General features: G+C 51.6%; 1 protein-coding gene across 2 annotated transcripts in view; it reads left to right on the forward strand.

The window, feature by feature from the left end:
* CASZ1 (castor zinc finger 1) overlaps positions 1-13,371 on the forward strand; it is an 87,919-nt gene that overhangs the window by 23,180 nt on the left and 51,368 nt on the right. The gene's annotated exons all lie outside the window — the stretch shown is intronic.

Genomic DNA, 13,371 nt, shown 5'->3' on the forward strand with positions numbered 1-13,371 from the left:
CAGCCAGGAGCTGGAAAACATCCTTGTAGCTGGGTGAATGGGATGAAGAGTTCAGATCTGGGTGGTGTGGCTTTCTCTCAGGTTGATGTGAGTGGCAGTGGAAAGGCGTAAGCTCAGTTCTGCCATCACTGACATGGTGTCAGCTGGGAAGATCATTCTTCTGAGCTTAGCAGAGTGACATGAGCAGAAGAGCAGCCAGAGAGGGATCAAGCCAGGTGGGTCTGGAAGGGGAGAGCTGTGGCACTGGGCTGGGTGTGTATTTGATGTATTGATTTTGCTTGCTGGTGCTCAGGGCTGGAGATCTTCAGTCTGTGGGGCAGGAGAGTCCTTTGGAAAGCAGATGGGCAGCTCAGCTAACATGAGTGCAAAGAAACCTTGGGAATGTGCAGAGATCTCCAGGAGTAAGGCATGGTAGGGACACCTTTCCTGGGGAGCAGTTCAGGCCATAGAGCTGCTGGCTCTCACACAGCATCTTGCCCTAGCACTGATTCCTGGATGCTCTGCCTGTGCATCCAGCTGGCTTGGGGCAATAAGGGGAAGGAAAAGCCAGAGCCAGTGGCTCAGTTGATCAGGCAGAGGCTGCTCTGAGTGGCTTGCAATGGATTCAGGGGCCTTCTGCAGAAACTGTCTCAAGGGCAAGTCTACACAAGCCAGTTACTGTTAACTTCCTTCATTTCCCAAGGAGGTAGAAAAGCCACTGAGAAATAAAAATGTAGCAGTGGAAGGTTTGGGGATATAAGGGCATAATGTGGCTGGGCAAACAAGGCTGTGTTTGGTGATATATCTGTCATGCCATTCACATCCCTGGCAGTGGGACCCAGGGACCTCATGAGGATTCAGGACAGGCTTTTGTGAAGACACCGTGAGTGGTGAAGTGGGTGCTGAATGGGGCACAGGGCAACAAGTGCAGCATGGAGAGGCCAGTGTCACACTCTCAGATGAGCTGCTGGGGCCCAGTTAAAACGCAGCTGTAAGGGGAATGAGCATCCCACTCAACCTCTCCCTTCCCTTCTTTCCATCTCACATCCTCCCTGGGGCACCATGCAAGTTGATCAGTTTGCACCAGAATGCAGTAAAATCACTGAGGTTGCCAAGGTCTTGGTTTCATTAACTCTGAACCCTATATGCCAGCCCCCTGCTCTGTCTCTCACTTGCAGGGCTGTTACTGCCAGGGCAGGCTCACTTTGCGTAGAATAGCTTAGGTTGGAAAAGATCTTTAAGATCATCAAGTCCAACCATTAACCCAGCACTGCCAAGTCCACCACTAAGTCCACCACTAAACCACGTCTTACGGAGTGATGAAGTGTGCCTGGGCAGGTGCTCAATGTTGTTTGTGATGGGAGGGCAGGAGAAACAGAGTAATCAGGATCCCTTCTCAATATTCATGTCTGTTCTCCTGTTGGTGGGTATTTGTCAGTGAGTGATAGTGTTGAGCTGGATGCCACTGAGCTGCTGGAAGAAGAATGAGACTTGTTGACTTGGAGGAGCTTGAAATGTGTCTTTGCCCTGCAGTGCCAATATAGGAGCTGCAGAAACAAGCTGGTTAGCTCTCCATTGAGAAAGCAGAAGGCAGAGTTCTCCTTACTACTGAGGGAACTGAAGAGGAGGAATCCACTTGATGGACTGCTCCAAAGCCAGCCCTGTGGTATTCAGAGTATGTTTTCATTGCAGAATGCATTTGCAGGACTGAGCTGGCAGGTTCACCTCCTGGAGGTGTGAGCAGGCACTTGGGTGACTGCTACTGGTGGGATACTGGGGTTTCTGGGGTGATCTCCTGTGGCTGTCCATAGAGCTGCTGCAAGCTCCATCAGCAGCGCAATCTGGGAGGATTTTCCTCCTCCTGCACCCCAGCAGGGGAGGGAAGGGAAGCTGTGGGCAGGCTGGGAATAGCTGGTGCTGGATGGGCTCCACGTGTCCTTGCAGCAGTGGGGCAGCTCTGCATCCTGGGTGTCCCAGCACCAGAGTTGGGGGACAGCTTTATGGGAGAGGGCTCAAGGCAGCACTCCCCAGGTTCACTCTGCACAGGAGATGCACCCGTACGGAGCTGTCTTTTTATTTGCAAACTGAGCAGTTGTACTGGAAGAGATTTAGCAAACATGGGCCTGCACAATGCTGTGTGTACTGAGTCACACATCAGGGCTAGAGCCAACGAGCACTGTGAGCTACTGAGGCAAACATTTGAGAATAGTTACAATAGGCACCAAAAATATCTTCAAATGAGATCTTTCTGCATTGCTGCATGTTGGGTAACAGGGAGGGCTGACAACCTAAGCTTAAACTCTACCCACATGCTCTAGAGCTCATCCTGGGCAAGGGAGGTGACTGGGATGGGAACAGAACAGAAGAAAAGCAGTCATGTTCCTATGAAGGAAGCCCTGAACAGCCAATTTCACATAGGTTGGAGAAGTTCTGCTCTGGTGGGAGAGACAAGGTTGTGGTCCTGCCTATCGAGATAGGCGTGTGGTGCTGTGGTCCTGGTTCTGACTGCGTTTCAGGAGGGAATGACTCCAGAATTCCTGTTGGATCTGCAGCTCAGAGCTCCCCACATCTGCACAGGGCCAGGGCGGGATCGGTCCCTATGGGATGTCTTCTCCTATCTGGTTTTAAAGCTCCCAAGCAAGGGGGCTGTGCTTGGGTGCTCTCACAGAAGCTCACCCTGTTGCAGGGTTTCCCCAGGGGTTTGCTCTGTGGTTGCCGTTCCCTCTCTGCCACTCTCTATAAAGTAAAGGAGCTACTTCCCAAATCCCAGGTCTGGTTTCAGGCACACAATTCCCCAGGCTCAGATTCTGGGGGCTTGTCCATCTCAGACAATCAGAGAACAGGGGGGCTCTCAGTGCGGTGTGGCACAGACACAGGTGCAGGGCTGGTGGTGAGCACCAGTTCCAAGTGCCCCGTCAGCATCCCCCCTTCCCTCTCTCCGTTTCCTGCTGCTCTCTGCACCCTGGTGCTGGGATCATACCTTTGAGCACACCATCTCTCCCACTGGTTCTGCAGGCGTGTTTTCTGCCAGCGCAGGGCACTGAAAAGTGCTGGCACTGCCAAAAACCCTGTGTGCACTACGACTCCCCAAACATCCCTTTATTTTTATTGTTCTGTTAATTACTGTTTAAACTTTAATAAGTCACTTCGTCAGGAGGGGGGACCTGCAGTGAGGTTTCTGTGCAAACACTGGGCCCGGCAGTGACTCTGGTGTAACATAACCCTTTATACAATGTGGGAATGTTTAGACTGTAACAGAAACTTGTTATTTTAATGACAGTTAAAGGGGGAAAAAAAAGAACGGAGCGAATGAAAAAGGGAAGCAAGTTTGTTGGGGAAATGGCTCATCTCAATCTCTCTGTCTGGCCTCTTTTCTCTTGGCTTTAATGAGAGCTGGATAAGGAGGCTTTATGGCTTCTGCTGGAGCAAGTCTTGTTCCCAGAGATGCCCTACACCAGGCAGTATGTGGTCCCCTCTGTTCTGCAGGGTAAGGCTAACAGCAGAGAGATGCTGATGGAAGCAACATGGCTTGATTTTGCTCAGAGGCAGCAGCAGATGCCTAAAGCCAATTTGAGCTCAGTCTAATTATTCTGACCCACACAAGAGACTTTCCCCTTCTATTCAGAGCTTCTTCCACTGCTGAAGTTACGTAGCTATGCCGAAGCAGATGCTGGTGTGCTATAGATAAGAGGGTCCAACATCCCATGGACAAGTGGACCTTAAAGCTAGAATTTTCCTTACTTTGACTGGTCACCACTCAAAAGGAGGAACCATTCTGGTTATGAGAGGGAGGAAAGGAAGAGGGAGAACCTGGCTCATACTCTCGGCAGTGGGAGGATGGAGGGTTCACAGGCACCCTTGTGTTTGGGTTGTGGCTGTTGACTTCTGTATTGCTTTGAGGTAATGGAGAGTGCCTGTGCAGTGGCGGATGTCCCTGCACCACAGCACTCAAGTCACCTCCAGGTTTGGTGTGGCTATATTTAGCACTCACTATAGACAAGACCATATAGAGTGATATATACGATCTGAAAACCTTCAACTCCTGCTGACCTCTCTGCTGCTACAGTGAAATCCCCAAAATCTATCCTGAGGAGTGATGCTAGACTGGGAGATGGGAGATCTCCCCATTTTTCCCTGACAGGTTCCATGTTTTCCCCTCCCCACGTTGGTCCTAGGCAGTGCCACTCCCCTGGGCAGCACAGAACTTTGGAGGGGTGGTTGGAGGGATGTGGGGTGTAAGGAGCTTTTGCTGGAAGCAGTGTTTCATAGCATCAACAACCTTGCTTGGGTGCCAGCTCACTGCCAGGAATGCTGTTCCTCCATCCAGAGATCCTCTCTTCTCTTTGCTGATTTTCTGACCAAAACAAGCCTGGGGGACTTGCATTCTATCAAGCTTTTTGATGAGGGTGAACGCAGGGTGGAGTGGGAGGGGATGGAATCATGGACCCCCAGGGACTGTGTTTCCCCAGTGGGGGAGCATGCAGGGAGCAGGCCAAAACGGTTCACGCTTTCCTGGCCCGCTGCTGGGTTGTGATTGTTATTGATTGGGTTTGCTGTTCTCGGCACTTTGTGTTTTTCCAGCTGAGCATTGGCTTGCCCCTTGGTTCTTTATTTTCTATGTATTATTTTCCCCTCTGCTTTCATTCAGATACCCACAGACATCACACATGGGGCAGGCTGTGGATGGGGTGAGCCTGCATCCAGGGCTGCGCAGGCTGGGAGCGTGCTGGGCTCTGTGTAAGGTACCAGTAACACGAGAGCCTGCTGTCAGTAGGATTAAATTCGCAGGTCTGTGTTATCTCTGGAAGTGTGGCATACAAAAAGGTAAAGAAATCTGCTCTTCTAGAAGAACCAGCGTCAGGGCTTCATGTTGAAGCGAATCATAGGAACACGCACAGGGGCTTCCCACGCTTGGGCACGTACAATGTGTATCTGGCTCAGGGTGCGTAAGCCCCAAAGACAGAGGGCCAAGGGAACTGCTAGGCGGAGAAATAGTTTTGTTTCATTTCCAGTGTGTGGTTGTGATTCCAGACCCCACCAAGCCCCTTGTATTGGCCGCTCCAGCCGTGTGTGCTCATGTCGCTCCTGCACAGAGCTGCGCCTGCTCACGGGGCCAGTCCCTTTAGGAATGGCATTTTCCAGGTTCTTATGTGAGGCTGAACATGTCCCAGCTGCAAAAATAACCAGTCTATATACCCTGTGGAAACAGGAGCAGCAGCGACACATCTGTCGGGTCTGGGCAGAGCCAGCTTGTAACTAATGCCCCAAAGGGGCATCGGGCACTGCAGGCTACTTGTCAGTGTGCAGAAACCCAAAATAGAGACCTTGGGGAGGACCAGCCCGTTGGTGGGGCGAAGCTCTGCAGTGGGCAGAACAACTGATAGCTCTGGGCCTCTTGTAGGTGGGTTCCAACAAGACATTAATATTGACTGGCTGCTCTAGACCAGCTGCGGGGCACCACCAACCCCAGAGCCGCATCCCCCCGTCCCCTCTGTGCCCCTCTCCGTGGCCGGTGGGGTCACTTTGGTTGGAGAGCACAAGCTGAGCTCAAGGATAGAGCCCCCTGGACGGAGCCAAGGAGCCACTGGATAAAAACCGCTGAGGTTTTCCTTTTCTGTACAGCGCGTTTCCCTAAATTGCCTTTGACTGTGTGCATCGCTAATGAAAGTTTATGCCCTTGTTAGAAGGACAGGCAGGTCCGTTCCAGTTAGGGCTGGGTCTATCCTTCTGCCAACTGCCCTCCCCAGCGCACACACACACACACACACACACACACACACACTCACTCCCGCTCTCCCTGGTGAATAAGTGGAGGCTGTTATAAAAAAAAAAATGGGAAAAAAAAAAAAAAAGAGGAGGGGAAAAAAATTTCCATATTTGTGGAAGTTGCTTTAAAAGCATTTTATCATGTCATAAAAAAAAGGGAAAGTACTCTCGGAAATTGATCCTGCACACGAGCCCATTGGACAGAAGGACGTCGGGATGTTAATGGCTATTTTGCTCCAGGGTGGCTTATTAAAAAATTTATACATAAATGCTTAAAATTGCATAAATTATTAAAAATAAAAAAATAGTAAGCAATTTGCAATCCCAATCCACTTTTCCTCTTTTTTTTTTTCCTATCCCTCCTCATCCTTTTCTTCCCTTCTTTCTTCCCCCTCTTCTCACCCTTGTCCCCTCCCTGTCTGAAAATGCAATGTGTCCAAAATTGTCCATGGATGTGTGTAAAATAAATAGGGTTTTAACTGTGAGCCGCCAGTGGCCAGCGGAGCCGGCTACGAGGGGGGGAATAACAGCAAAAAAAAAAAACAAGAGAGGGGAGAAGCAAAAAGAAAAAGAAAGAAAGAAGTTTGGATATGATGAGTGTTTCTCGCAGGCGTGGAATGTCACCCACATATCCTGGAGATTGTACTGGGGAGGTTTATGATGGTTTCCCATTGATTTGTTTCCCCGACGCAGCTGCCGACCTCTATTGAGGGACAAACATAATCAGCACTGACGCAAATTAGATGGTTATTCGTTTTGAAAATTGACAGAAAAACAATAAAAAAGATGAAATGCTCCCAAATCAATAGATATAATGAAATTCAAATAATCCGAGAGATGAGGTCTCCATGGCAACTGATAATGTGGAAAAGAAAACAATTTAATAAAGGACAGACACACTTTGAAAACAGATTGGGCAAAGGGAAGGCGGGGGGGCGAGGGAGCAAGGGGGGGGGCCGTGGGCTGGGTGGCGGTGGGAGGGGGCAGCGGGAGGAGGAGGAGGTGGTGGGGAGCTGGAGCCTCTCCGGTTGGTTAGCGGTGCCGTGGTGAAGGATCACTGTCCATCCCAAGGACGCTTGCCATAATTAAGAGAGGCTTTCGGTCCAGAAAGTGCAGATTCAGGTTTTAATACACAAAATTATTTCAGGAGCACTGAATCGGAAAGTCGTTTGTTATGACCTTCCTGAGAGGCCTGGAGCAGGGCATGTTGGAGGCGCGGCGGCTGAGCCAGCTGAGTTATGGCATATTTGTGTTTTTATAGTGCGGAGGGGAGGGGGGAACGGGGGAAGAAGGTTAAACAGTATTTACAGCTCAGTTGTTTTCAGAAAGGAAAGAGAAATAGAGTTCATGAAAAGATGCGAGTGGAAGAGAGAGGGAGAGGGAGAGATCCCCTGCCCGGCACACACACTCCGCTGGGACGCCAGCTCCAATGAGACACTCACCGATGCTCTTTTTGCCTTAAGGTGTGAGGTGCAGCTGGGCTGGGGGTAAAGAGGGGCTCTGTGGTGGGATGGGGAGCGTCTGTCCCTGCTGCCGAGCCTGGCTGCAGCGTCCGGCTGGGAGCCCACTGTCTCCTCATTCCAAGCTGCAGAATAAACCGCTCCTGGCACGCGGGCTTGAGCTGAAAGCGTGTGTGTGAGTGTGTGAGTGCATGCAGGGTGCTCTGCCTGTGCGTGTCTGCATGTGGGCTGTGCGTCTGTGGGTGCTCGGTGCATTTGGGGCTGAGCAGAGCTGAATGCCTGCAAGTGTGCGCCTCTGGGGAGGTGCAGCCACTGTGCACCCGTGTGTACCACGGTGTGCGGGTGTAATACTTGTGCAGGCACAGGTACATGGATGTTTGCATGCATTAGCATGTGTTCTGTGTGCAGGGTGTTCCATGAGCATGTGCGCAGACATGGAGTTGTGTGTGTGTGTGCTGGGTCATGTATGCCTCTGCATGTGGTAGTGCTCCTGCACGGCCTCGTATTTGTACACGTGTGTGTTCGCTGTTAGTGATAGTGCTGGCGCATGGATGGGCTCAGGAGGACAGGAGAGGTGAGAACGTGAGCCTTAATGACCAGAAGAAAGAGCAGCAAAAGGCAGGACAGAGAACTGGTGTGGTGTGAGCACCGGGAAGCGAGGGGTGAGCGTCCCTCCCATGCAGCTCTGCCAGGACTGCTGAGTTGACAAGCTCAGGGATGTCCCACTGCTTTTACACCAGAGCTCAGCTCTCCTCTGGCCAGCCTGTGAGCCTTTTCCACACAAACAGGATGGACAAGTGTTCCTCCCAACCGTGTTGCACAGTATTTGCAGGTGCCAGGCATCTCCAGGGATTAAAGAGCCCCTGAACTCCCAGTGCTGCATGTGATGGGTGCTCTTTGGGTGCCAGAAAGACTCCCAGCCCCACCTGGGGTTCAAAGAAACCTCTAAGAAATCTGGGTGTCCCTTCTGCATACCAGGCCCAGAGCATTTTACCTGCTCACATGCAGCTCAGGCAGCGGTTGAGGGCTGTGGGGAGGATGTAAAACAAGCTGCAAGGCTAAGATGCTCGAGTTTGCCCTCTGTCATGCAGCTCTTGCTGAGGTCTCATTTCCCTCATGTGGGCTAACACACTGATTTACTTTGCAGGACCTTGAAAGACCACAATAATGAACTTTTCCTGGCCCTGTGTTTCTGAGTGATGCAACAAGCATTCAGGCTCCCAACTCCCATTTAGCTCCTGACTTCCCACTGCAATTAATTAGGAGTCTGCATTCTTTGTTGGGTCTGAGCTTAATAGTGCTGAAAGGGATTGCAAATTGCTCTTAAACCACCTACCAGCTACAACCAGGGTTTGGAGGGACCCTTGTTTAGGAGGTGGCTCACTTAACCCCTGCCCTTGATTAAGGATTACTCTGAGCCCAGCCTGAAGCCAGGGAGCTCCTCTCTACTGACGTGGGTCATGGTGGGTTTGGATTCTCATTAAAGATAGTCACCAAGAGGAACTGATGAAACTTTGAGCAATTCCCTTCTGAAACTGTCATTTTAGAAGCACATTGTCTTTCCCAGGCCCTTTTAATTCCCCAGTGTTGGTGCTTACAGCTGAGTCTGGTTCTCTCTTTACCACTTCGATGTTTCACTGCCCCATCTCCTTCAGCATTTACAAAGGGGTTTGTGCAGCATTTCAGAGAGGCTCACGTCTTGGTCTCCCCTTCATTCCTTGGGAGCTGGATCCCAATGCAGAACCTGCTCCAGAGGCTTTCCCAGCCCTCTTTGCTCACCACCCCTTCCCTCCCTCCGTGTCCACCCTGTACCCCTGGCACAGCACCCGCAGCGTGCATGTGTGTCTACAGGAGGTGAAGTTAGGCATTATGTTTGCATTTAGTTGCCCTGACAACATGTCTGGCTTCATAGGGAGTTTTCCAAGGGCCACAGCCAGCCTGCAGGGACCCGATGGTGATGAGCTATTACTCTTCACTCTCCCTTTTGCGTCTTTCCCCTTGGTTTTCTTCACAACCTGTGGGGAGATTGATGGCAGGATTGTGATGTAGATGTTAGCAGTTCTGCTTGATTTATAGAGTTACTTAGGCTGAGTGAGGCCACTTAGGCTCCTCTGGATAGTAAACCTTTTAACTGGACTAAAAGAATTAATAATAAATAAATAAATAGGGCAAGGAGGAGAAACTGGATCAGAGAAGCCAATCCTCTTGGCTTTATGTTATCTGAAAGGAAAGACTGAAAACAGAAGGCTCCCAAGGAGCAGCGAGACCCTGCTCACTGCATTAGGCTGGAGCTCTGAGAACAGGTTTTCATGGGACCAAGAGGAGGAAGCTATTGAAACATCTTATCCTGTATTGACAGATGAACTAGGAAATAGGCAGCGGGACACAAGGAGCTTTTGAGCTTCAAACTGTCCTGAATCACTGCTTCTCCTCTGCTGTGACTTGAATTGCAGTAGCACTTAAAATTGCAAACAAGATACTGGGCCTGCTAAGCTAGGCAAGAAACCTTTGACCATCTGATGAGATCCAGCAGGTTAAGGGCAAAATGGGAGCCTGGGTGATATTTGCCCTAAGAAAAGAAGTGGGTTCAAAGCAGAGCAGGGGGGAGAACCAAAGTTCCCGACTCCCATTACGTGCTTCTTTCCCCTCTTCTTTCCATTCTGCTCCTTTTAATTCTGGAAGTTCCCTACCTTACTGCTATGCAAAAAGAGGGGCTTATTTCTTGTCCTTTGGAGGGTCAGGGTATGTGAGCGGAGAGCAGGGCAAGGGAAGGGCAGAGGCAAGGAGCTTTGTCTGGGCACTTGGGGGTGAGCAGCAGAGCCTTGGCGGCTCTCAGAGTAAGGAGGGGTGGACAAGATCAAAGCACATTTAGGATCATTTTTGCGATCTGCTCAGGAAAAGGTTCAGACGTGCGTTACTAAAGAGCTGTGAAGAAGGATTAGTGCTGTCCTTGCTCGCAGTTGAAGCACTTTCCCCACCAGCTGTGCCAAATGCCTGTGAAGAGCTGGTGGAGCGGCAGCAGAGCAGGTCAGCGGCAGGTGAGGAGGCAGCGTGGAGGCTGTCGTGGGGCAGGGTGAGCAGGATGGGGTCCATGCAGGCTGGGGTGGTGCAGAGGGAGGTGTCTGAGGCAGGAGATGCCGCTGCGGCAGCGGAGGAGGCGCAGTGCCGGTGTCCGTCCTGCTCTGCTGCCTGCAGCCGGGCTCTGCTCTCCAGCGGGGACTCTGCGGACTCTGGAGGACTTTGAGTTGCAGCCCATTGCACCATTGCAGCAGGAGAGGCTGTGCCTGGGCTGTGCTAGGGCCAGCTCACTCCTAGTGTGAGGTCTGTGCTGCCTTTCTCTCCCTGGCCAGTGATATATGGCATAAATTAGGCCTCTGAAGGGGGATACTGCATCCTTAAGAAGAAATATGTCCTCATTTTTCTTAAACACCGTTTGCACTGAGTGAAATGTTTAGAAGGGACGCTGAGGGATAACTTTATTTCTTACTAGGGAGTTCAGAGCCGTTCAGTTAAACCCATAAAACACTGGGAGTAGGGAAGCTGACAGCCTGCCCGTGCATTAGAAAAGCCATTACTCATCTAAGGGAAATTCATCCCATGCTGGAGCTTGGCGTTACCAATGGGGTGGTCCAGGGGAGGACACGGGATCATCTCCCTTGGACATCTGAGGGGTCAGTAGGATGCTCAGAGGTGAAAAAGGCTCAGTAAGAATGCAGCACAGTGACAGAGTGCTGATGGAGGTCTCAAAGCACTGAGTAACCATCCAGCCCACAGGCTGGGGTAATCATGCTCATTCCTGCTCCTCTGCATGGGGAAACTAAGGCATGGAAACCTGGGGAGACTGATGGTTACATCACGACTGGAAACTGGGCTGGAAGCCAGTGCTCCTGGCTTTTAACCTCCAGCTTCAGTCTCTAAAACCAAATTCCTTTCCAGAGCAAGAGTGAAAGTCAGGAGCCCTGACCCCCTGCTTCGTGTTTACTGCCAGGCCATGTTCCCATGGTGGATCAGGAGTCTTGGCTCCACCTTCATTGCTCTGATGTTCAGCCCTTTCTTTCTAATGGGATTTAGAGAATCCACTGGAAGATGAAGGCAAGGTCTTCTAGGTGGTGTTAACGGGAATTCCTGTCTCGGACGATGGTTGGTGGTGCAGTGGGCTGTGTTACAGGTATAGCTGGATGACCTTCTGCTCTCACACAGGCACCTCGCCAGTGCAGGCTGTGGTTGTTCCCCCAGTGGGGACAGGGCCACAGGCACCCAGTGCCACAGCAGACAAGGCATCAGCCACCAGGAGGGTAGTGACTTTCTGTTTGATATTTTATTTTGGAGGCTTGACACCAAAAGATTTAATATTTGTTTGAAATGAGAAACAGTTCTCAAATGAATTTGGAGAGCCTGGGAATTAATGTCAGCCCCCCCTCCCCTCCCTAAACACCCCTCCTCCCTGTCAGCTCAGCCCCCCCCTTTCAATTTCTGAAGCCTGCTGATTTGAATATTTATAAATATCAGTAAATTATTTATTGTAGCAATCTGCTGTGCCATTTCACCAATCGCCGTTAACACTTTAGGGCTCGCTCTTCAGGAGGACACGGCTGGAGGAAACAGGCACCTGGGGGCTGGGAGCACTCTCTGGGGAGGGCAAAGCCACCCTGACGGTGACACCAGGAGGGGTTCCCTCTGCGTGAGGCACAAGAAGAGCTGGGGGTGTCTGCAGGAGGGGATGGGGACCCTCTATGCTCTTTACTAGGGGACACTGCAGGGGGATGCGGGGAGAGGCTTGTGTTAGCGAGGCAGGGCAGCAAGGATGGGCTGTTTGCTGCAGCACCCTTGCAGGCTTTGCCCTGCAGTGTGCAGGGACCTCACTCTGGCTTAGAGCCCTCTTTGCTTGTAGTTTCTATTCCCTTGAGGAGGAAAATTCCTCTTGGTTTCTCCTGTCGCTTTCCCTCCTTCCCTAATTACACTTCTGCGGTGAAAATACCATTCAGAGATGATGTGGCTATTTTCTGTTGAGGGGAAGGGGGGCTCCCCGTGTTCATGAGCTCTTCTCCGGGAGAAGCCCCAGCAGCAGCCCGGTGCTTCCCCTCCTCTCAGGATATCTTCTGTCCTTCACTGCCCAGTGTCTGTATGCTGCCCCTCACTGTCACCAGAAAACCACAGCTTAACTCTGCGGCTGAGGCGGCTGAGCAAAGGGAAGCAGGACAGGCTGAAGGGAACTGGTACTGGTCTCTGCTCCTTTGGGTCAGGCTGTGGGAGCTGGATATAGGGAGCAAAGCAGCCTCTTGTGTGGCTGGAGGTGTCAGTGTGGCAGGCAGGGGAAGGTCAAGCAGTGCTGAATGCAGGCAGGCTGCACTGACATGAGCACGAGAGCAGAGTGCCCGGCTTTTCCTCCACGGTTTATGCATGGGGTGTGTGGGGAGATCCCTGAGGGCTTTGGGAAAGCAGGGAGTGTGTAAGGACACCCTGGCTGCTCGCTTCATTTCTCCTCCCACGTCTTTGATTCTCCTTCTCCTCCTTGCCCATTGCTGAGCTGGAGCCTGTCAGGTCCAACTCTCGCACCGAGGGCTTCCCCGGCCTCACGCAGACGCGCACAGGCGGGATCCATGCTTGCAGGGCAGAGGAGGTTGTTAAAGAGCCTTTGTGAACTCCCCAAGGTCAGCCAGAAGAGACGGCATCCGCTAATCCAAGGTCATTTCCTGGGCTAAAAGCAATAAAATGTTTTATTGATAAAATGAAGAGGGGAAAATACACACTAAATCCACTCTCACGCATTGTGGGCCATACCCGGGCTCTTGCTGCCTTTGCCTTTGCCCTGGCGCTGCCTGGGATAATGCACAAGGCTTTGTGCTGGAATGGAAATGTTTTCTGGAAGGGGCTGAGTGTTTGGCTGCATTCCCTGCCTGCTCCTGGCGTGTGGCTGGGCACAACCAGGGCCTTGCTCCGGGGAAGCCCAATGCCCCGTCAGCCTTCTGCTGTGAAGGTTTGGCTCTGTCCTAAGCTCCAAACCTTTGGCTCAAGTGTAAAGAGGCTTTAGGAGCATCCTCACCCAGTGAGCCGTGCTGCCCTCCCTGTCTGGGGCTCCTGGGCAGACTGGAGTCTCTCCAGTCAAGCTTGCACCAGAGTGGTTAAAAGAGAAAAGGACTGTGCAGCATGTCAGCCCTGCTTCCTC

Source organism: Lathamus discolor, chromosome 16, assembly GCF_037157495.1.
Source record: "Lathamus discolor isolate bLatDis1 chromosome 16, bLatDis1.hap1, whole genome shotgun sequence".
NCBI lineage: Eukaryota > Metazoa > Chordata > Aves > Psittaciformes > Psittacidae > Lathamus > Lathamus discolor.